This window comes from Lithobates pipiens, unplaced genomic scaffold, assembly GCF_037356315.1.
Source record: "Lithobates pipiens isolate NorthernLeopardFrog02 unplaced genomic scaffold, aLitPip1_a1.2 Scaffold_27, whole genome shotgun sequence".
In the NCBI taxonomy this organism is placed as follows: Eukaryota; Metazoa; Chordata; class Amphibia; order Anura; family Ranidae; genus Lithobates; species Lithobates pipiens.
The window spans coordinates 38,034,562-38,056,268 of NW_027507788.1; the positions used below are offsets into that span (position 1 = coordinate 38,034,562).

The following is a 21,707-nucleotide window of genomic DNA, read 5'->3' on the forward strand; positions in this document are numbered from 1 at the left end:
TATGTTTGAGAGGACATTCTATTAATATCTGATGGGAACTACAGTGCAAGTGATTGCTGGATATTGACTAACATCATACCTAAAGATCTTAAATACGCTTTCTTGGCTCGACACGAGAGTGCTGAGCAGTATAGCTGGTGAGTGTTCCAAAGAAGGGGGGGGCACGAACACCAAGGGTGTGGTGAAGGCTTTCGGATATATGGACACTATACTTTTCACATGATAAGCAGTTTTCTTCCTTGTTGGACTGATTTCAGACTTTATTTATTTATATTTTCTAGTTTGGGACTGTGTTCCAACTATTTTCTACATTTGCATTGGATCACAGTATATTGCACTACTATTGAATTTTTATGCACATGTGAAGGTTCTCATTATATATGGTTTTTGAGGATTACCAAGTTTTGCAATGAATGTGTACTACTATTTTAGGGGTAATTAAGCGCTACAAGGTGATTGGTGTGTATATATATTTTTTGGATCACTGTTTGTTCGTATATTCACCTTCTGATCTATATATCTAAATGCCTACTGTATGCTTGCAAGAACACATAGGTTACTATCTGGTGACATTTAGAGGCAGGGGAAAAAACACCAAATGCCCCTAGGAGCAGCAGAAAAAACGTCCAGTGTGCATGAGACCTAAAGCATTATGAAGATTCTCTCAATATTCAAATATAAATGGAACTCCTTTACAACTCAATGCTCTCACTGCAACCACAGACTGCTGGAGTCCGAGGGTCGCACAACAAATACCAGGGAGCCACAGGTTGGCACCAGGGATCTAGATATTATATGACTTTCACATGTTTACATAGGCCAGCTAACATGCCACCATTTTCCATAACTTACGTGTCCTTCAATGTCAGATTTAGGGCTTGTTTATACACATGCCATTCGAAAATGATGAAAACGAAAACATGAAAGCATATGTTTATAAACACAAAAACTGTGAGAGAAATAGCTTGGAGAATGGGTCAAGGTTTCATTTCTGGTCTGGAAATTCTTTAACAGCTTCAGCCCCGGAAGATTTTACCCCCTTCCTGACCAGATCACTTTTTGTGATTCGGCACTGTGTCGCTTAACCACGTATATGTACATTGGCCGGGTGGGAGCTCTCTACTTCTGAGAGGACGTTCAGGAATGTCCTTCAGAAGGAGGGGGGTCTCGCGTGCGCATGCCCGCACAGCGGCGCAATCCCGATGTGCTCGTGTCACCCGGACACGGCGCATCTCGGATCGGCAGGAGGGCTCTGTGATTGGACACGGCTGTCATGTGATGTAAACAAACAGCCGGTTGCTAGGCAATCGGCTCTCCTCTCCTCAGTGACAACTTCCGTCAGATCGCTGCAGCCGGCTGGTGATCAGTGAGTATGAGCTGTTTTTACAGATTTTTACTAACTGATCACCAGTCTAGTGTAAACCTACAGTGTAAACACACATGTCACCACAATACACATGTCACCACACATGTCCCCAAAACACACATGTCCCCAAATAATAAAAAGACATGTCCCCAAATAAAAAAAACACATGTCCCCCCACATATGTCCCACTAAAATCACATGTTCCAATGATTATCTGCACACATATGTACGTGATCACCTGCACACATATGTACATGATCATTTGCGTACATATGTCTGTGATCACACAAACCAATTATTATACACTTAACGGAATTTTTTTTACCAAAAACATGTAGCAGAATACATTTTGGCTTAAATTTATGACAAAATTTGATTTTATTGGATTTCTTTTCAAATAGAAAAAAGAAAATATTGTTTTTTTTCCAAATTTCCGCTTTTTTTTTTGCTCTTATATCGCAAAAAAAAAATGGAGTCGTGAATAAATACCACCAAAATAAAGCTCTATTTGTGCGAACAAAATTATAAAAATTTAATTTGGGTACAGTGTAGCATGACCGCGCAATTGTTATTGAAAGTGCGAGAGCGATGAAAGCTGAAAATTGGGCTGGGAGGGAAGAGGATGAAAGTGCCCTGTATTGTAGTGGTTAAACTGACAATTGTGCGGTCGTGCGATGTTGCACCCAAACAAAATTAATGTAATTTTTTTCCCATAAATAGAGCTTTCTTTTGGTGGTATTTGCTCACCTCTGGTTTTTATTTTTTGTGCTATAAACAAAAAAATAGAGCCAATTTTAAAAAATACGCAATATTTTTTACTTTTTGCTATAATAAATATCCCCCAAAAATATATAAAAAAAACACATTATAACATCTACAAAGTAGGGGATAGTTTTATGGCATTTTTATTATTATTTTTTTCTATTAGTAATGGCGGCGATCTGCGATTTTTATTATGACTGCGACATTATGGCGGACACATCGGACACTTTTGACACTATTTTGGGACCATTGTCATTTATACAGCGATCAGTGCTATAAAAATTCACTGATTACTGTGTAAATGACACTGGCAGGGAAGGGGTTAAACACTAAATGGGATTAAGTGTGTCCTAGGGAGTGATTCTAACTGTGAGGGGGATGGGCTTCCACTCACACGACAGCGATCACTACTCCTGATAACAGCTAGCCCCGCCAATTAAAGGGGACGTACAGCTACGCCCATTTGCCCACCGCTGCCATTGTGCCGACATACATCGGTGTGCATCGGTTGGCAGTATATAGTGGTTAAGGCTGCATTCACACCTGACCGTTTTCAGCTCAAAAAACACTCGTAAAATGCCCAAGAAAACACCCAACAAGCAAAATCCCATTGGTTTCAATGGCACCTGTTCACATCTGAGCGTTTTGTCACCTGAAGCAAAACGCCTGAAAATGCCTTATGCTCAAAAAAAGCTTTTTTGGGGCAGATTACAGGCGTTTTTCTGCTTTTTACATTGGTGACCTGTACAAAAACTAGAGCTGGGCGATTTTCTCCCCCAAAGAAATCTGCGATTTAAAAAAAAAAAAAAACTCAATTCACGATTAGAATCGAGTTTTTTTTTTTTTTGGATGAACACCGCGCTGGTCCTGAGGAGCCGCGGGCAGGAATTTTTAGGCGAGGCCGTGGCCTCGGCCTAAGCCGCTGCCTCGCCTAAAAACTCCTGCCCACAGCTCCTCAGGACTGGCGCGGTGTCAGCACCGGTCCCGGTGAAAAAAAAAATCTAAAAAACTATTTGCTGAAAATTTGAATGGATTTGACCTCTCAACTCGATTCAAGATTCAAATCGATTTTTTTCCCCAGCCCTAATAGAAACGCATCAAAAATCATGGTAAAACACTGTAAAAACTTGCGACTTTGAAACACTCAGGTGTGAATGCAGCCTAAGGAGTAACTCCACTTTTGTTGAGATAAAAACATTTGCCTCTGGGTGATCTATGTACATTACAAAGATTTTAACAAATTTTGTTACAGATTCCTACCTTTTGTTATTCTGAATAAATCCCTGTGTGTTTGTCTATGTCCATGTGGTAAGTGAATCTAATGGGAGTGGTTTCATAATTATCAATCAGCTGTAGCATCTGCAGGGCACTAATGAGGAAAGCTGCTGGGCCTGCTTCCCTTTAGACGTGATTTCCTATTGGCAGTATCTCACCAAAAATTACCGTATTTTTCACTTCATAAGATGCACCCGACCATAAGATGCACCTAGGTTTTAGAGGAGGAAAACAAGAAAAAAAATATTTTGAACTAAATGGTGTACTAAAATATTTACCAGTGCCCATGAAATGCAGCCTGACCTGTGCTAAAGAAATGCAGCCTGACCATTTCCATAAATGCAGCCTGACCATTGCCATAAATGCAGCCTGACCATTTCCATAAATGCAGCCTGACTATTGTAATAACTGCAGCCTGACCTGTGCCAAAGAAATGCAGCCTGAACATTGCTATAAATGCAGCCTGACCATTACCATAAATGCAGCCTGGCCATTGCCATAAATGCAGCCCGACTATTGCACATAAATGCAACCTAACCATTGCCGTAAATGCAGCCTGACCATTGCCATAAATGCAGTCTAACCATTGCCATAAATGCAGCCTGACCATTGCCATAAATAAAGCCTAACCATTGCCATAAATGCAGCCTGACCATTGCACATAAATGCAGCCTGACCATTGCACATAAATGCAGCCTGACCATTGCACATAAATGCAGCCTGACCATTGCACATAAATGCAGCCTGACCATTGTCATAAATGCAGCCTGACCATTGCACATAAATGCAGCCTGACCATTGCACATAAATGCAGCCTGGCCATTGTCATAAATGCAGCCTGACCATTGCACATAAATGCAGCCTGACTATTGCCATTATTGCAGCCTGAACATTCCCATTAATGCAGCCTGACCTGTGCCATTGCTTGGGCTACTCTGTCTTCTATCTCAGCAGGTGGCAGGCCCAGCCAGGAGATCACCCAGCGCTCGCGGGGGCCTGGGATGTCTGTCTTCGGTACTAGCATGGCGACAGCGGCGGGGGGCGGTGGCGACGGCGGCGGGGGGGGATTGGTGGTAGGAGTGGCGGTGCCAGCGGCAGCAGGGGGCGGTGCCTGTCTTATATTCACACCATAAGACGCAGAGACATTTTCCCCCATATTTTTTTTTGGGGGGGGGGGGAGTGCATCTTATGGTCCGAAAAATATGGTACATTTTTGTTGCAGGGGATGCCTGATATTGACTTATATCTTAGGGCAGATGTCTGGGAAAATCAGTGAGCCAATCACACAAGCAGGAAATGATATTTCTGGGGGGTTCTTCTGTACACATTCTGTGTACAGAACACCTCCAGGTAGCCATCTTGCCTTGCACTTTACAGAAAATTACAATGGTGCAAACTGAAAAGGTCATTTTTAATAACATTCAATTACAATATGACTTGTGTTGCAATTGCATACGCTATATTATTTTTTTCGCTATTTGCTATTTTTTCGCCATGAAAGTAGAGTTACTCTTGTACTAATGCATGATTTATCATGAGGATCCCATGCCAATATGCCCACCAACATACAGCCCTCCCAATCAGATCCGTCTCACCCTGTCATCTCTAGAAGACATCACCAGGCCTGTCTTTCACAGACAGAAATGAAAGCTATAAATAGCAATGATATAAAACAAAAATAACCTGTTTAATCTCATAGAAAATGCTTGTGGCCATTAAAGGACAGGGCAGGAAATGGCAGATTAAACAGACTGCTGACTCGTACAAGCTCCAGGGCAGCCATCCTTATTTCCACACTACCTAGTGAGTCAATGATCTACAACAAGCATGCGGTTCAGTTGTTTCAAACCTTCTCTGACAGCATGCAGCCAGGTTCCCGGTCAGCGACTTAACAAGTAGAGAAGCAAACATAATCCTTACAGCCCCTGAGCTTGCACTTTAAATCAGCAATGGCAACTCCCATATTTAATCCTGACGGGTCTCCTTTAAGGGAATAAATATTCAGCCAACCTGTTTTGATCAATGAAACCTGTAAAATGTATTTTATTTCATTTCATCTTCTTTGGGTCATGCAGACTTGTTTGTGTTGTCATCTATGAGTTACCTCCTATATATCTTGCAGAGTAGACATCCTACAGCATCTTGCTCTGGATGGCATTTATTTGACAATTTACCCCCACCCCCGTCCTGGTCCCACCCCATGTTGTATTTCTGCTTTGGTTAAAAAAAACATCATATTTCTAGAACATTAAAGGAAAGCATTAGATGTTATTATTCTCAGTAATTGACAATCATCTTCCCATCAATCGGACCAGGCTCCCAGCCTTTTCCCCATCCTCAGGATCCTGCAGGCTCCCTCTTCCCAATCACACACATAGATGGATGTCATCATTGCAGAGGGTCCTACCTTGGCAATTTGGAGGAGGTCGCAGCTAGCCCCCTCTTGTCTTCTTCCTCCAGCTGCTTCTGTGTGAAGCCAGCCCTGGGAATTAAGAGGAGGGGAGGGATCAGGACAGACAAGTGCAAGCAAAGGAAGGAGCAGAGCCATCACCTTGTGTCTGCCCAGCCATGGCCATCCGCTTCATTCCTGGTGCTGCTGCCAATGTTCAGCTAGACAAGGCTGGTCCTGATGCAGAGCCATGATCTGACAGGCAGCACTCTTCTTAAAGGCACAGCACACCTTTACAATCACACCTAATCAGAAGGCAGAAATCAATTCATCTGATTCATGCAGGGATACCACAATTCTAGATTGGATGCTTTAATGTAAAATATATGGTCAAAAACATAAAAGCACACAGATGCTGCTTACCAACACGTACAATGGGCTTGGTGTACTACATTATGTTTGTTTGCAGCACATCGATTGCAAGTAAATTGTATAATCATTGGAAATTTTATGCAGCCACTATGTGCGCCTACCATTTATATATATACGTTACATTTACTAACTAGCACGGTTTGCTATGGAATGCATGCTATGGCATCCGCATGTACACTGGCTGAGCTGATGCATGCCTAAAATAAGAACTGTATTTTCTCTATTGCTTTTGGGTCTATCTAACTGCTGTTAGGGTCTATCGACACCAGCAGATGTGAATTAAGTCTGCTACACACAATGAGATTAATGGACAAATAATCATCCGGTTTTTTTTGGTATGCTAGTTTCCGTGAAGAGGTTACTATAGTTCAAAAATTCTTGTACGACAGAATAACAATTCAGAAGTGATGTAATGTGTTGTATTGTATTTGTATTGTATTTTCAGACGAGAACTGTACTGATTAAACGAAAATCATACGATCTGGCATCGTATAAGAAACATTTTTGTGGGTTTTTTTTCCCCTTCGGATAATTTTGGACGAAAGCTATGTACTAATGATCAGCTTATCATACGATTGGTTTGAAAAAGCTGTATTTTTTTTCATACAATTTTCTGATTGTGTGTATGGTCTTTAGGCTTTATTCATATGTATGTATGCATAGGCATGCACACAAGGTTTCATAGTTTCATAGTTAGTAAGGTTGAATAAAGACCCCAGTCCATCCAGTTCAACCTGAGTGAGTGTCTACAATTGTCCCTATCCCTGTACATTGCACACTCATGTTGGTCCCTACCCTCAAGGAGCCCACAATCCAAGGTCTCCATTCATATACTAGGGCCAATTTTGGACAGAAGCCAATTAACCTACCTGCATGTCTTTGGATTGTGGGAGGAAACCGGAGTACCTGGAGGAAACCCACACAGGCACAGGGAGAACATGCAAACTCCAGGAAGGTAGTGTCGTGGTTGAGATTTGAACCAGCAACCCTTCTTACTGCTAGGTGAAAGTGCTAACCACTACACCACTGTGCCGCCCATGTCCATGCCTGGGCACACCCTCATCACCCCAATGTGGTGCTGATTCCCCCTGCTTCCTGTCTCCCCCCCTGCAGTGTTGCCAGCTCCCCTCCTCTCCTCTCGGGAATGGGAAAGGGGCTGGTAAAGCTTTATTTTTCTGAATGAACGGTGAATGATCTGTACTGATCGCTCCTGTCTTGATTCTTAAATAAAGCATAGAGAATTAGATTTACTGCAGGCTGCAGAGAAAGGGTCTGGGGAATCTATTCAGTCTGTTTAGACCCTTGATAATTAACAAAAGCCCCATAACGGCCACCTAAAAAAATTGTAAAAAATGTATAAAAAAGAATATTGTAAAAAATAAATAAAAATAATAAAAAAATATAAAAAAAAACACTGACACCATCCACTGCCCTACTGACACCAATCTCTGCTCTGCTGATATACATGCGTGTGTGTTTGTGCTCTGGGGTAAATACCCTAATGCGATAGGCTGCACACACCAATGTATGTATGTACCTGTATGTATGTATGAATGTGAGTTAGAGACTTAAGATTGTAAGGTCCTTGTGGGCAAAGATTGATGTAAATGTACTGTATGTGTAAAGCCCTGAGTAAATTGACACAGCTGTAAACATTTTACTGATGTCATTACACCTGTGTTTTCTAGGAGGAAAGTCCCTGCGTAATGATCAGTAAAATACTTGCATATAGATGCACTTAAATGTGTAAAGATGTGTAGCACCCTGATGTTTAGGCAGAGCTGCCATTAAATTTAGTTGCCAGGCGATTGTTGCCTTGGCCAATTGTTAGGAGATCAATTGATTTCTCCCTAATTCTGGACTTCCTGCACTTTTCTCTTCTGTCACTAGATGGCACTGTAGCTGGTGACATTGGATAAGACAAGGGCATAGCAAGGGCAGATTAGGAATGAATGGGGTGTCTCAGCTAATGGGCGGGGATTTTCTTGGGTCCCTTGGTCTGCTGGGAGAGCTTATTTATTTGGTTGGAGTCAGGTGATTGGGGTTCTGTCCCACCTGGACGGCTGTCTGGGTGGACATGTGTTATGCTGCCCCAGGCTGCTAGGCTGTAAACCTGAGGCCTACCCTGGGGGCATCTTGGCTGCTAGGCTGTCCAAGGGGATATCCAGAAGCAGGAGAGCAGCATAGGGTTGGGACTGCAGGCTTGTAGTCCAACCAGAAGTAAAGGTTTCGCCGGCCGAGGAACCAGTTGTGGTCAGAGGTAGAGGGGAAGATGCTGCCACTAAGGGACCATCCACCTTGTTACCGGAGACCACTGTGAGTAAGCTGAGGCCAGTACCAGAGCAGACTTCTCACCACCTGGGGAAGAAGTGGGAAAGTGCCAAGTCAGGGACCCAGCGGGACAGCAGAGGTGACGCTTGCGGAGCATCAGTGAGTGCCAATCCAGGGACCTAGCGTGTTAGCACGGGTGACGCTTGAAGAGTATCTGAGTGCCAAGCCAGGGACCCAGCAGGGAAGCGGGAGTGACGCTTGAGGAAGATACTGAGTGCTAACAGTGGAAGAGCTCAGGGGGATCCAGTGGCTATTGGATCTGAAGTCTAGTGAGAGAGACTGGGAGCTCGTTGAGTGACGACCCACAGTGAGTGATTGTGGGGTAAGCTGAGAACTGTTCAAGTTGCAAATAGTTGGATACAATTACAGTTAGTAACTTCTACAAGATTGTTGCCATACCAGACAGCAGTCCTACCAATACAGAAGTGGTGTCCGGCTGGAGCCCTTCACCTGTATGGCTGGCTGCCTATAGAAGTCTCAGAGTCTGCCAATTAACATTGCATCTACCTAAGGGTGTCCTGACCCCAACCCGCTCTCCCACAGTTCTGCTTGAGAAAATAAATCCCTTTGCATTCAAAAAGTGCCTGGCGCCCACCATTTCATCTTGCATTACACCCACCATGCCTTGTAACCCACTCTACACAGAAGGATGTCAGCTGTCCCTGACTCTGGAGGTCACCATTAGGCCTAAAGTGGCCCGGGACTTTTGTACAGATGTGCACATAACTTGTTTTTATGATAATTTATTTTTCCCTGTTGTTTAGGCTTCATTTACAAATGTACAAACGTGTATACATGTGTTTATAAACAAAAGCACATAAAACGCATGTTCTTAGATGCAGATTTTTTAATTCTGTGTCATGCCACGTACACGCGATCGGAATTCCGTCCAGAAAAAGACCAATGAGAGCTTTTCATCGGAATATGCGACCGTATGTATGCTCCATCAGAATTTAGCTGTCCGAATTTCCGCCAGCCAAAAATTGATAGCATGTTCTTAATTTTCCAGATAGAAAAACTTTCTATCAGAAATTCCGATCGTGTGTATGCAATTCCGACACTCCAAAAATCACACATGCTCAGATTCAACTATGAGACGGAAGCTATTGGCTACTGGCTATTGAACCTCCTTTTTCTAGTCCCGTTGTACGTGTTGTACGTCACTGCGTTCTAAACAATCGGAATTTGGTGTGACCGTGTGTAGGCAAGACAGCTTGAGCGGAATTCCTTCGGAATTTCGTCGGGAAAACCATCAGAGCTTTTTCCGACGAGAATTACGATCGTGTGTACGCGGCATTAGGCTTCATTCAGATGACCATCAAAATGTTACTAATGTTATTACACAGGTGTTTTCTAGGAGAAAAGTTCTTACATCATGATCGGTAAAATACTTGTTTATAGATGTGTTGAAACGCGTAAAGACATGCATAATGTTAATTATTTTTCCCCTTTGTTTAGATTTAATGTACGCACTTATTAACGTGTATTCATGCATTTATTCATGTAAGCGCATGTTCTTAGAAGCAGATTTTTGGATTCTGTGTTACAGATCTGAACGCAGTGCATGTTTACACACCTGTGTGAATGGTTCTATTGAATAACAATGCAGCTGTGTTCAGAACTACAAAACACTTGTAATTGTGTGTTTTTTTTTTTTTATGGACGTGTAAATGAAGCTTTAGAGTATTTGCACAAGGTAATGATAGTTGAATATCAGTATCCCTGACCAAAATTTCAGGCATTTATTTTGCCCATATTTGTGTGCATATTTGAATGCAATTCTTATGTTGTATTGAGGAGGTGTATTGTATACATGTACACACGAAAGTGCATATTTGTCCACACACATACTGTATGTACACATGTACAATTTTTTTTTACTAATCTAAACACAGCACATATTTACGCTTCTGCATGTACAGGCACATTGAAAACAATGGTCTGCATAGAGATCACTTTTAAAAAAAATAGCTGTATGCTTAAAAACACAGCATTTTTAGGCAACAGTGTGTAAGATCCTGTAAGGTACGCATAGCGGGTGTCAGCTAATGTACTACTTTCTGTGTGATGATGGGGTTATTTGAGGGTTATCATACATTTTTTTTGTTTCCTTGACTTCTGGTTATCTTCAGTGGCCCTGGTTGTATATTGTTTATATTATATTAGTGTTTGTTCTTTTTGTTTGACAGAACCAGGGAATTTAACTAACATTGTTGTGGCATCATATTCACCCTGTAAATTATGCTCCATACACACGAGTGGAATTCAACCATCCAAGATTTTTCAGACGGAATTCCGCTCAAGCTTGGCTTGCATACACACGGTCACACAAAAGTTCTCTGAACTTTCGATAGTCAAGAACACGGTAACGTACAACATGAGCCGAGAAAATGAAGTTCAATGCTTCCGAGCATGCATCAAATTGTTTCCGAGCATGCGTAGGAATTTTGCGTGTCAGAATTGGTACAAAATTTCCCCTCAAGTGTACGGGGCATAAGAGCATGTGATATTACATTAAAGTTTCAGGATATGATCCTCTTTGGGGGGGGTTTAATTACAGCTTGCCCCCATTCTTATATTTAAGGTGGTAGAATTAAGTGGCAGGTTTCTATGTTATGAGATATTTTATGTTTTTCAGGAATTATAGTACCTGCTCCTGCTCTCCCTTATCCTTCTCTTGTGTTTTTTCCCCCTCCCATGCCTTCCTGTGATCCGGGGCTGCTTTGATGGCGCCACGGGGGGTATACTCTTTACATAAGCTTGTTTGATGCCAGTGTACATATGGTATTTATTTTTGTCTTGAATGGGTATGCTATGCATATGTATGGGTGTGTATGTCTGTATATGTGTATGTATGTACAGAATGTGTATATACGTGTGTGTGTGTATATATATATATATATATATATATATATATATATATATATATACATACACACACACACACACACACACACACAGTATATCACATTTTGTTGCTTTGCAGCCTAAAATTAAAACAGACACAGTTTTTTTGAAATCCAGCTGTATTTACTCAGTGCAACTTATTACATCCAAATGAAAGATATAACACCAACATGTCAGAAAAAAAAATAATAACTTCAAAACAGAATTACTCAGTTGGAAAAAGAATCACCCCCTTGTGTCAGTATTTTGTTGAATCATCTTTTGCTTTAGTTACAGCCTCTAGTCTGTTGGAATATGTCTCTATGTACTTTGCACATCCAGACTTTGCAATATTTGCCTGCTCTTCTTTGCAGAACCGCTCAAGTTCCATTAAATTTGATGGTGACCGTTTGTGGACTGCGGTCTTCAAGTCATTCCACAGATTTTCAATGGGTTTTAAGTCTGGGCTCTGACTAGGCCATGCAAGGACATTCACCTTTTTCTTCTCCAACCACTGTTTGGTAATTTTTGCTGTGTACTTTTGCTTTGGGTCATTGTTATGTTGGAAGGTTAACCTTCCCATTAGCAACTTTCCGGCAGAGGGCAGCAGATTTTCCTCCAGAATTTGATGGTATTTTGCCCCATACATTTTTCCTTCTATGCTGACAAGTACTCCAGTCCCTGCTGCAGAGAAGCACCCCTATAACAGGATATTACAACCTCCATGCTTTACTGTAGGAATGGTGTCATTTGGATGGTGAGCTGTATTGGATTTCCACCAGACATATCGTTTGGTGTTGAGGCCAAATAATTGAATTTTAGTCTCATCTCACCATAACATCTTTTTCCATGTGGCCTCAGACTTTCCAAGGTGCGTTTTGGCAAAGCTCAGTCATGACTGTATACGGCCTTTCTTGAGGAGTGGCTTTTTTCTTGAAACCCTCCCATATAAGCCACATTTGTGGAGACTTTGTGATATTTTTGTCACATGCACATAATGACCGCTCTTTGCCATATTCCTGCAACTGCATCAGAGTTGCTGTAGGCCTCTTGGTAGCCTCTCTGACCAGTTTCCTCCTGGATCCTTCATTCAGTTTGGAGTGACATCCTGATCCAGGTAGGGTCGGTGTTGTACCAAATACCTTCCACCTCTTAATAATAGACTTCACTGTGCTTCTAGGCAGGGGTAGCCAACCCCTGGCAAACAAAGCCTCTTTTGGCGGCAATCGACTCCCTCCCCATCAGCAGAGCAGCGCAGAGAAGTGTCAGTAGTGAGACACGAATGCATTCCAATTTCAGAGTTCCCCATGTTGCACCTGCACTGAGAGGGAGGCACTGTGCCCCCACACATTGTAAAACATTATTTGATTCCCAACTTTGCTGTATCTGCGATCGTCGGCTTTTGTGATGGGAAAAAGATTAGGTGCAGTTCTGCTGGGGGGGGGGGGGGTCACTGATAAAGACAATGCCAGTCCTGCTAGCCCCATCCACAGTCTGGAAGAAGATGACTCTCTTGGTTGCCACTACCAATCTCAGAAAGAAGGGATTTCACTGTGATTGAGAAAACCACAATCAGGTGACAGTTTGTGGAATTACTGTTGAGCTTCTTATTTTTTTTATTCCTGAATCTTTGCGTCACTTACTACTGAACACTTGTACTCTGTGTCCCTTTAAGCCACAGCCAGTATTCAGTAGACATGTGCGATTAGTTTCGTACGAATCACAAATTTGTACGAATTTCCCTAAATTCGTACGTTCGGGAGGATCTGAAATATGAATTGCCATGCGTCTGAATTTTGTACGAAATACAAACTTTTGTTTACGAATTTCAGATCAGTCGTCGTTACTCATTATGCTTATTATGAGGGGCTCCCACCATCCCTGTGCTATGCTGACTTCCTCCTGGGGCTGTACCCCTGCTGTGCGCATTATGAGGGGCTTCCACCATCCCTGTGCTGTGCTGACATACTGAGCACAGCAGGGGTACAGCCCAAGGAGGAAGTCAGCACAGCCCAGGGATGGTGCGTGCCCCTCCTAATGAGCACATGACTGCCATGCACAGCTGCTCCAGTTTTTGCCTGCTCCACTTTTGATCCTCTGCACTGTACGGGGGCACCGGGGATGTGCGGGGTCACTGGAAATTGTTTGGTGTTACCACGCATGTGCTCTCCGCCAGGGGCGTAACTATAGGGGGTGCAGCAGTCGTGACCGCAACTGGGCCCTGTGCTGCAGGGGGCCCATTCAGCCCCCTCTACATATGGCCGGCAGCAGCATAGGCAGCTAGGGGTACCAGTGCACCATGCACACGGGTGGCTGGAGGTGGAGGGTGACTAGCAGAGCTCCATGCTCGACTATCGCACTGGCTGCTCTTTAGTTGTGCATTCCCCGCATGACCTGTGTCCTCGGCCGGCTCCTCAGAGTATCCCTCTCCTGCTCCATGCATTGCCGCTCAGTCCCATGTCTGTTCCCCCCCCCCCCCCCCGAGTCCGGCCCACACTGCACTGCATACTTCTCCCGGGTAAACAAACTTTAAGCACACAGATGCAGTGCAGCCCTATGAGAGCCAGCTCCCCGGCGGACACTGCAGGCTTGTCTGCCAGCCCCCCTCCTCCCCCGTCATACACAGATGATGAAAGGTCTTTCTGGGAGATATGCTGATCACCCGTCCAGTACACTGGATGGAGCCCAGGCCAACATGGATGAGTGCGCGGCCTGCAGCTTGGTCATGGTGAGTGAGAGGACCCCATCCCCCACACACCATTACTTACCCCTCCATCTCCCCCTGGGGACAGGGGCCCCTTCTCACGTGGGGACAGGGACCCCCATCTTCCCTGGGGACAGGCATCCCTTCTCGCCTGGGGGCAGTAACTTCTTCTGCCCTGGAGAAAAGGACCTCATCTCTTCTGGGGACTGGGACCCCATCCTGCCCAATGGGGCACCTAAAAATGTAAAAAAAAACGAATAAAAAAAACTACTGATGCCAGTGGTGGAACTACAGGGTTCACAAAGGTCATACCTGTGACCACGCCCTGGAGTTCCACCGCTGGACTCGGAGAGAAGGGCCCTGGCTGGGGTTCAGGGGGGCCCTTCATGGTTTCTTGCATCGGGGCCCTGAAGGTTCTAGTTATGCCACTGCTCTCCACACATCCCCGGTGACCCCAAACAGTGTGGGGGATCTATCGAAACTGGAGCAGGCGAAAACTGGACCAGCGGTGCATGGCTGACAATCCGCTTCTCTCTTTCATTTTCAAATCTTAACGGAACGAACTGAAGAGAAGCTGATTGGTTGCCATGGGCAACTGAATGGTGGGGGCACATTAGGGCACATCAGGGCACATTGGAGCACATTGGGGCACATCAGGGCACATTGGGGCACATCAGGGCATATTGGATCACATTGGGACACATCAGTTCACATTGGGGCACGTCAGGGCATATTGGAGCACATTGGGACACATTGGGGAACATCAGGGCACATCAGGGCATATTAGAGCACATTGGGGCACATCAGAGCATATTGGAGCACATTGGGACACATTGGGGAACATCAGGGCACATTGGGGAATATCAGGGCACAGCGTTTACCAGCCAGCATGCAGAGTAGTGCAGGAAGCGTGTGTAATAAGTTCTCTCTCCGCTGCTCCTTGGCGACCCCTACTCTCTTCTCGTCCATCCCAGATGATGTCACAAGTAAATAGGGGTAGATGAGAAGCGAGGGGAGGGATTGTGTGGAGGGACAGGGACCAACTAAGACCAAATGGCCATCTCTGCTGCAGACAGTCAATTCAAGGAATGTTCAGAGTGAGGGAGGGGCACCCCAGCTTTGGCAAATAGATTTTCAAAAATGCTAACTGCTCCATTAGCTGGGGGGACAACTGGGATCTTTGGGGTGATAGGATTTTTCCCGTCACAGAAAACACCCGCTCACTCTGGACACTTGCTGGAGGGCAGGGCAGTATCTCCTTGGCAATATCTTGTAGGGCAGGCCACTCCTCGCTCTTCTCCTGCCAAAAAAACATTGGATCTGTGGTGGGGTGCACTGGTGGGGCTGACAAATAGGACATGACAACCTCCTTTGCTGATATGGGTTTCTTGGGGCACACTATGCTATAAGTTCCCATTAGGTTGTCAAGTGCCTCAGCCAAGACAGAAGATGCTCCGCTGGCAGGAGCTCTGCTCACTTCACTAGATGATGCATGGGAGAGGGAGTGTTCAATATCTACTTCCTCCTCTTCCTCCTCTCCCAGCCTTACCATCTGCCTTTCCCTCTGATGCACCCTGTCAATTAGTCTGTCCCGCCTTGTTGTCATGGCAGCCAGCATCAGTTCTGGGCAAGAGGCGGTCAACTCCTGCGTGCACCTGCCCAACACCATCAGAAATGTGTTTAGCAGAGCCAACACACCAGGTTGAGGGCCACCACCAGGCAAAGGTTCCTCAGCTGACTTGAACCGCTCCAATTTACTTTGAAGGTGGTTGAAGAGTGGGAGCACATGACCAATGCTGGCATCCTCGCAGCTTAGGTGTTCTGTGACAGAGAGGAAAGGTTTGAGGACTGCCACAATCTGCCCAATTATGGCCCAGTCCTCCCTGCCTAAAAGTCTCTCTATGCCAATGTTATTATCACAGGCCATGGCATGGAGAGCCTTCTGCCGCTCAAGGATGCGTTCCAGCATTGCTAGGGTTGAATTCCACCTAGTCCCCACATCCTGTTTTAGGCAGTGTTCTGGAAGGCCTGCCTTCCTCTGTTCCACCCTGAAGAGATGGCTGTCCCTCACACTCCGATGGAAGTGGCTAGACACCTTCCGACAAGAGTCCACCACTTTGGACAGCCTTCCAGCGCCGCCAGAAATGGCCTCCACCAACCGAAAACTGTCAGTTTCCACCTGGTGGAGAAGGTGGGCTGAGCAGCGCACACCCACAAAGCTGCCATCCCTTACAGCCTTGACCATGTTGCTGCCTCCATCAGTGACAACATAGCCAATCCGGTAGTTGCTGTCTGTCTGTCCAAACCACTGCAACAACATTTTCTGCAGGGCTTGCAGGATGTTTTGCGCTGTGTGCTTTTCATCAAGCACCTCAGCGTGCAGGAGGAAGGAATAGTGCCCCTGTTTGTCAACTGTTGACGAGGATCCAGATGTTTGAACTACATCATGGGACACCTTGTCCTGCCACCAATGTGCCGTCAGGGACAGGAAGGCGTGCTGGGCACTACACACACTCCACAGGTCAGTGGTCAGGTGCACTGCCTGTCCACTTGCCCTTCCAATCTCCTTCTTGAGCACCCCAATACAACACCTGTATAAGGCTGGCACCACAGTTTGGCTGAAGGTCTTACGCGATGGCACACGGTACTGTGGTGCAACAGCCTGCATCAATTGGTTGAAGGGCTCCCCTTCCACCATGTTGAAAGGTGCTCCTCCAACTGCAATGAGCTGACCAATCAGACGTGTTATTTTACGTACCTGCGCCTGAGACATACCCTTACTCTGAAAGCCACCAAAATCTTCCAGGGTGGCCTGGCTGGTATGGATTGGATGCGGGATGGTAACAGCATTCTTTTCTGCCTTATACTGGCTGGTGGTGCTGGCACTCATGGTGGCTGTGGCGGTGCCACTATTGGTTCCCTTTTGGTGTTTGGAAAAGTGGCCATTATACTTTTCTCCCCTAACAGCACTGTGTGGTGGTGCACATGCATGTGCTGGTTCATGCCACTATTACTGAGATGCCCTATGTCTCGGCTCCGACTGACCTCCCTGCCACAGTGATTGCATTTGGCCTTCTGACCGGCACCAATTCTTTTAAAATGCTGCCAAATGCTGGAACGGCAGCCACACCTCGGACACTGCCTGATGGAATCCCTTCCACTGCAGTGGTCACACTCTCTTTCTGAGGTTCGGCAGGAGGAAGAGACCTGAACATACCAGGTATTTTGGTTGCTGTGATAGATTGAGGCCTAATGGTTGCATTGGCCCATTCTGCTGCTGGAGGCTTAGAAAGCACTTGGGCAGGGGTCTTTTCAGGAGAGAAAAGTAGTGGGGACTGAGGGAAGATACGTTCTGGGCTGTCGGTGGTGCCAACATGGGTAGAGGGCTGGAAATTAAATTTGTCTACAACAATGTCAGGAAAGCCTGCTTCCAACTCTTCCACATGGCCAATGGAACAGTGATCATTAGAAGCAGTAAACTCTGTCTCCTTGCTGATCACTGCCAAGCTCCCTGTAGTGCTGATTTTGATGGCACTGGCAGCAATGGTGGTGGTGACATCATCATGAGCTTTGGCCTCCTGACATGTTTCCTGCTGCATGGCCAGGATCTCCAGCTTTGGCTGCACAAATGTATGTGCACTGGGAACCCCTTTGGCCTGCCCTATTCCATAAAAGGTACCGATGGGCAGCATTCTACCAGCAGCAGTGGCAGAGGTGGTAGCGCCACTTTTGCTATGAACTGTGCTGCTGGTTCTAGGAGGTAAATCCTGGAACAGCAGGCGACATGCAAATTTCTGCTGTTTGCCAGGCTCTTTACCACCAGCAGTCTTCACTCCCAGTCGCCTCAGCTTTATGGGAGGTGAGCTGAGCTCAGAGGGAGCAGAGACAGAACGTCCCACCTGCTGCTCATGCTAATAGCTCTCCCTCTCCCAGCAGCAGTCTTACTGCTTTTTTGGCCTTGTTTGCTGCTCATTTTTCCTTTAAGGCCGGGTTCACACCACAGCGATGCGGGAACGCAGCGAATCCGCGGCGTTTTCCCGCATCGCATGCCTCCCGCCAGCAGTTCACACTGCCCTATGCGAACGGCTGGGAGTGTCAATGAAATGTTAATGACACCCCCAGATCCGTCCGCATATCGCAGTGTGATCTGCACACTCGCACAGGAATCGGATCGCATGGTGTGAACACCCATGCGATCCGATTCTGCTGCGGACCAAAAAAAGGGTCCCGTGCGAGTTTGCTGCGGGAGCGATGCGAATTCAGCCATACTATCTGTATGGCTGAACTCGCATCGCTACGGAGATCGGATGTGATTTGCACTGCAGTGCGGTGCGAATCACATCCGGATCTCCCCCCGCAGCAGTGTGAACCCAGCCTAAAAGTTAGAAAAATGTAGACAAAAAAATATGATTATGATTGCAGCAAACTAACACCAAAATCACCAAATGTACAAAAAAAATATTATAACAACAGAAAATAACAAAATTTTAACTAAATGAAACAAGAAATAAAAAAAAAAAAGATCTCTCAAAACCAACCAAAAAACTAATAAAACCAGAAACTAAACACTAACAGATGATACACTCGCAAACTACAACAGATATAAACTAAAATGAACAATGAAAAACTAAGGATCGCAAAGATATTCGCTCAGATGCACAGACAAATAATCGTATGATCTGCTCCACTACACTAAGGGTCCGTTCACACAGGGGCAACACGACTTGTAGGCGACTTGAGTGAGGCAACTTGGACACGACTTGAGTTTAGATCACAGCGCGACTTGGGACGACTTCAACACGACTTGTGATGACTTCAACCTGACTTGGGACGACTTACAAGTCGCCCCAGGCCAGGCGACTTTTGCCGAAGGGGGAACTCCACGCCAAATTTCAGAAAAAAATTTGGCGTGGGTTCCCCCTCCGAGAGCATACCAGGCCCTTAGGTCTGGTATGGATTCCAAGGGGAACCCCCTACGCCGAAAAAGCGGCGTGGGGGTCCCCCCAGATCCACACCAGACCCTTATCCGAGCACGCTACCCGGCCGGCCAGGAAAGGGGGTGGGGACGAGCGGGCGGCCCCCCCCTCCTGAGCCGTACCAGGCCGCGTGCCCTCAACATGGGGGGGTGCCTTGGGGGAGGGGGGGCGTGCGGCCCCCCCACCCCAAAGCACCTTGTCCCCATGTTGATGAGGACAAGGGCCTCTTCCCGACAACCCTAGCCGTTGGTTGTCGGGGTCTGCGGGCGGAGGGCTTATCGGAATCCGGGAGCCCCCTTTAATAAGGGGGCCCCCGGATACCGGCCCCCCACCCTATGTGAATGAGTATGGGGTACAATGTACCCCTACCCATTCACCTGTAAAATAAAGTACAAAAAAAAAACACAACACACAAGATAAAATAATTTATTGCACAGCTCCGGGGGTCTTCCGTCTTCGGGGGTCTTCTCGCCGGACTCCTCCGCTATCTTCTTGTAGCTCTTTTGCTAGCGGAGGAGTCCGGCTTTCTTCCGCGCCGCCGGCCTCTTCTCCCGACTTCGGGGGTCTTGTCCCCCTCTTCGGTTCTTCTGCCGGGCCACCGCGCCTTCTTATACAGTGGTGTGAAAAAGTGTTTGCCCCCTTCCTCATTTCCTGTTCCTTTGCATGTTTGTCACACTTAAGTGTTTCGGAACATCAAACCAATTTAAACAATAGTCAAGGACAACACAAGTAAACACAAAATGCAATTTGTAAATGAAGGTGTTTATTATTAAAGGTGAAAAAAAATCCAAACCATCATGGCCCTGTGTGAAAAAGTGATTGCCCCCCCTTGTTAAAACATACTATAACTGTGGTTGTCCACACCTGAGTTCAATTTCTCTAGCCACACCCAGGCCTGATTATTGCCACACCTGTTCACAATCAAGGCATCACTTAAATAGGAGCTGCTTGACACAGTAAGGTCCACCAGAAGATCCTTAAAAGCTACACATCATGCCGAGACCCAAAGAAATTCAGGAACAATTGAGAAAGAAAGTAATTGAGATCTATCAGTCTGGAAAGGGTTATAAAGCCATTTCCAAAGCTTTGGGAATCCAGCGAACCACAGTGAGAGCCATTATCCACAAATGGCGAAAACATGGAACAGTGGTGAACCTTCCCAGGAGTGGCCGGCCGCCCAAAATTACCCCAAGAGCGCAGCGACAACTCATCCAAGAGGTCACAAAAGACCCCACAACAACGTCCAAGGAACTGCAGGCCTCACTTGCCTCAGTTAAGGTCAGCGTTCATGCCTCCACCATCAGGAAAAGACTGGGCAAAAATGGTCTGCATGGCAGAGTTCCAAGGAGAAAACCACTGCTGAGCAAAAAGAACATCAAAGCTCGTCTCAATTTCTCCACAACACATCTTGATGATCCCCAAGACTTTTGGGACAACATTCTGTGGACCGATGAGACAAAAGTGGAACTCTTTGGAAGGTGTGTGTCCAAGTATATCTGGCGTAGAAGGAACACTGCATTTCATAAAAAGAACATTATACCAACAGTAAAATATGGTGGTGGTAGTGTGATGGTCTGGGGCTGTTTTGCTGCTTCAGGACCTGGAAGACTTACCGTGATAAAAGGAACTATGAATTCTGCTGTCTACCAAGAGATCCTGAAGGAGAATGTCCGACCATCTGTTCGTGTACTCAAGCTGAAACGAACTTGGGTTCTGCAGCAGGACAATGATCCTAAACACACCAGCAAGTCCACCACCGAATGGCTGAAGAAAAACAAAATGAAGACTTTGGAGTGGCCTGGCCAAAGTCCTGACCTGAATCCTATTGAGATGTTGTGGTATCACCTTAAAAAGGCAGTTCATTCTCGAAAACCCTCTAATGTAACTGAATTAGGACAATTCTGCAAAGATGAGTGGGCCAAAATTCCTCCAGGACGCTGTAAAAGCCTCATTGCACGTTATCGCAAACGCTTGGTTGCAGTTGTTGCTGCTAAGGGTGGCCCAACCAGTTATTAGGTTTAGGGGGCAATCACTTTTTCACACAGGGCCATGATGGTTTGGATTTTTTTTCACCTTTAATAATAAACACCTTCATTTACAAATTGCATTTTGTGTTTACTTGTGTTGTCCTTGACTATTGTTTAAATTGGTTTGATGTTCCGAAACACTTAAGTGTGACAAACATGCAAAGGAACAGGAAATGAGGAAGGGGCAAACACTTTTTCACACCACTGTAGCTCTTTTACAGACGGTGGCCCGGTCTTCTGTCGCCGCCGTCACCGCCGCCGCCTTCCGTTCTTCTCCTTCTTCTTCTCCTGGAGATGTTGACTCGACGAGCTCTCCGGCCGCAATGCCAGGGACGCGCTGCGCTGCCACTTATATAGGGACAATGGGGCGGTGTCACATGGGTTGATGTCACATGGGTTGGTCACATGGGTTGATGTCACATGGTGACCCCGCCCCCTTACGATGTCATAGTCCCGGAGGATGCTGGGACTGTCACCATGTGACATCAACCCATGTGACCAACCCATGTGACATCAACCCATGTGACACCGCCCCATCGTACGAATTGAAATTGAATTT

At 45.8% G+C, this 21,707-nt stretch overlaps 1 protein-coding gene and 1 long non-coding RNA gene across 3 annotated transcripts in view; one reads left to right on the top strand and one right to left on the bottom strand.

Annotated features, from left to right (window-relative positions):
• ABCG4 (ATP binding cassette subfamily G member 4) overlaps positions 1–6,034 on the bottom strand; it is a 104,091-nt gene extending 98,057 nt beyond the window's left edge. The window contains exon 1 of one of the 2 annotated variants that reach the window (XM_077456820.1): positions 5,811–6,034. The gene's annotated coding sequence lies outside the window, so the exon portion shown is untranslated. The remainder of the gene's footprint in view (positions 1–5,810) is intronic. The other variant, XM_077456819.1, reaches the window with a different exon arrangement.
• Positions 1–21,707, top strand: part of LOC143933790 (uncharacterized) — a 283,408-nt gene that overhangs the window by 82,931 nt on the left and 178,770 nt on the right. The window lies entirely within an intron of this gene.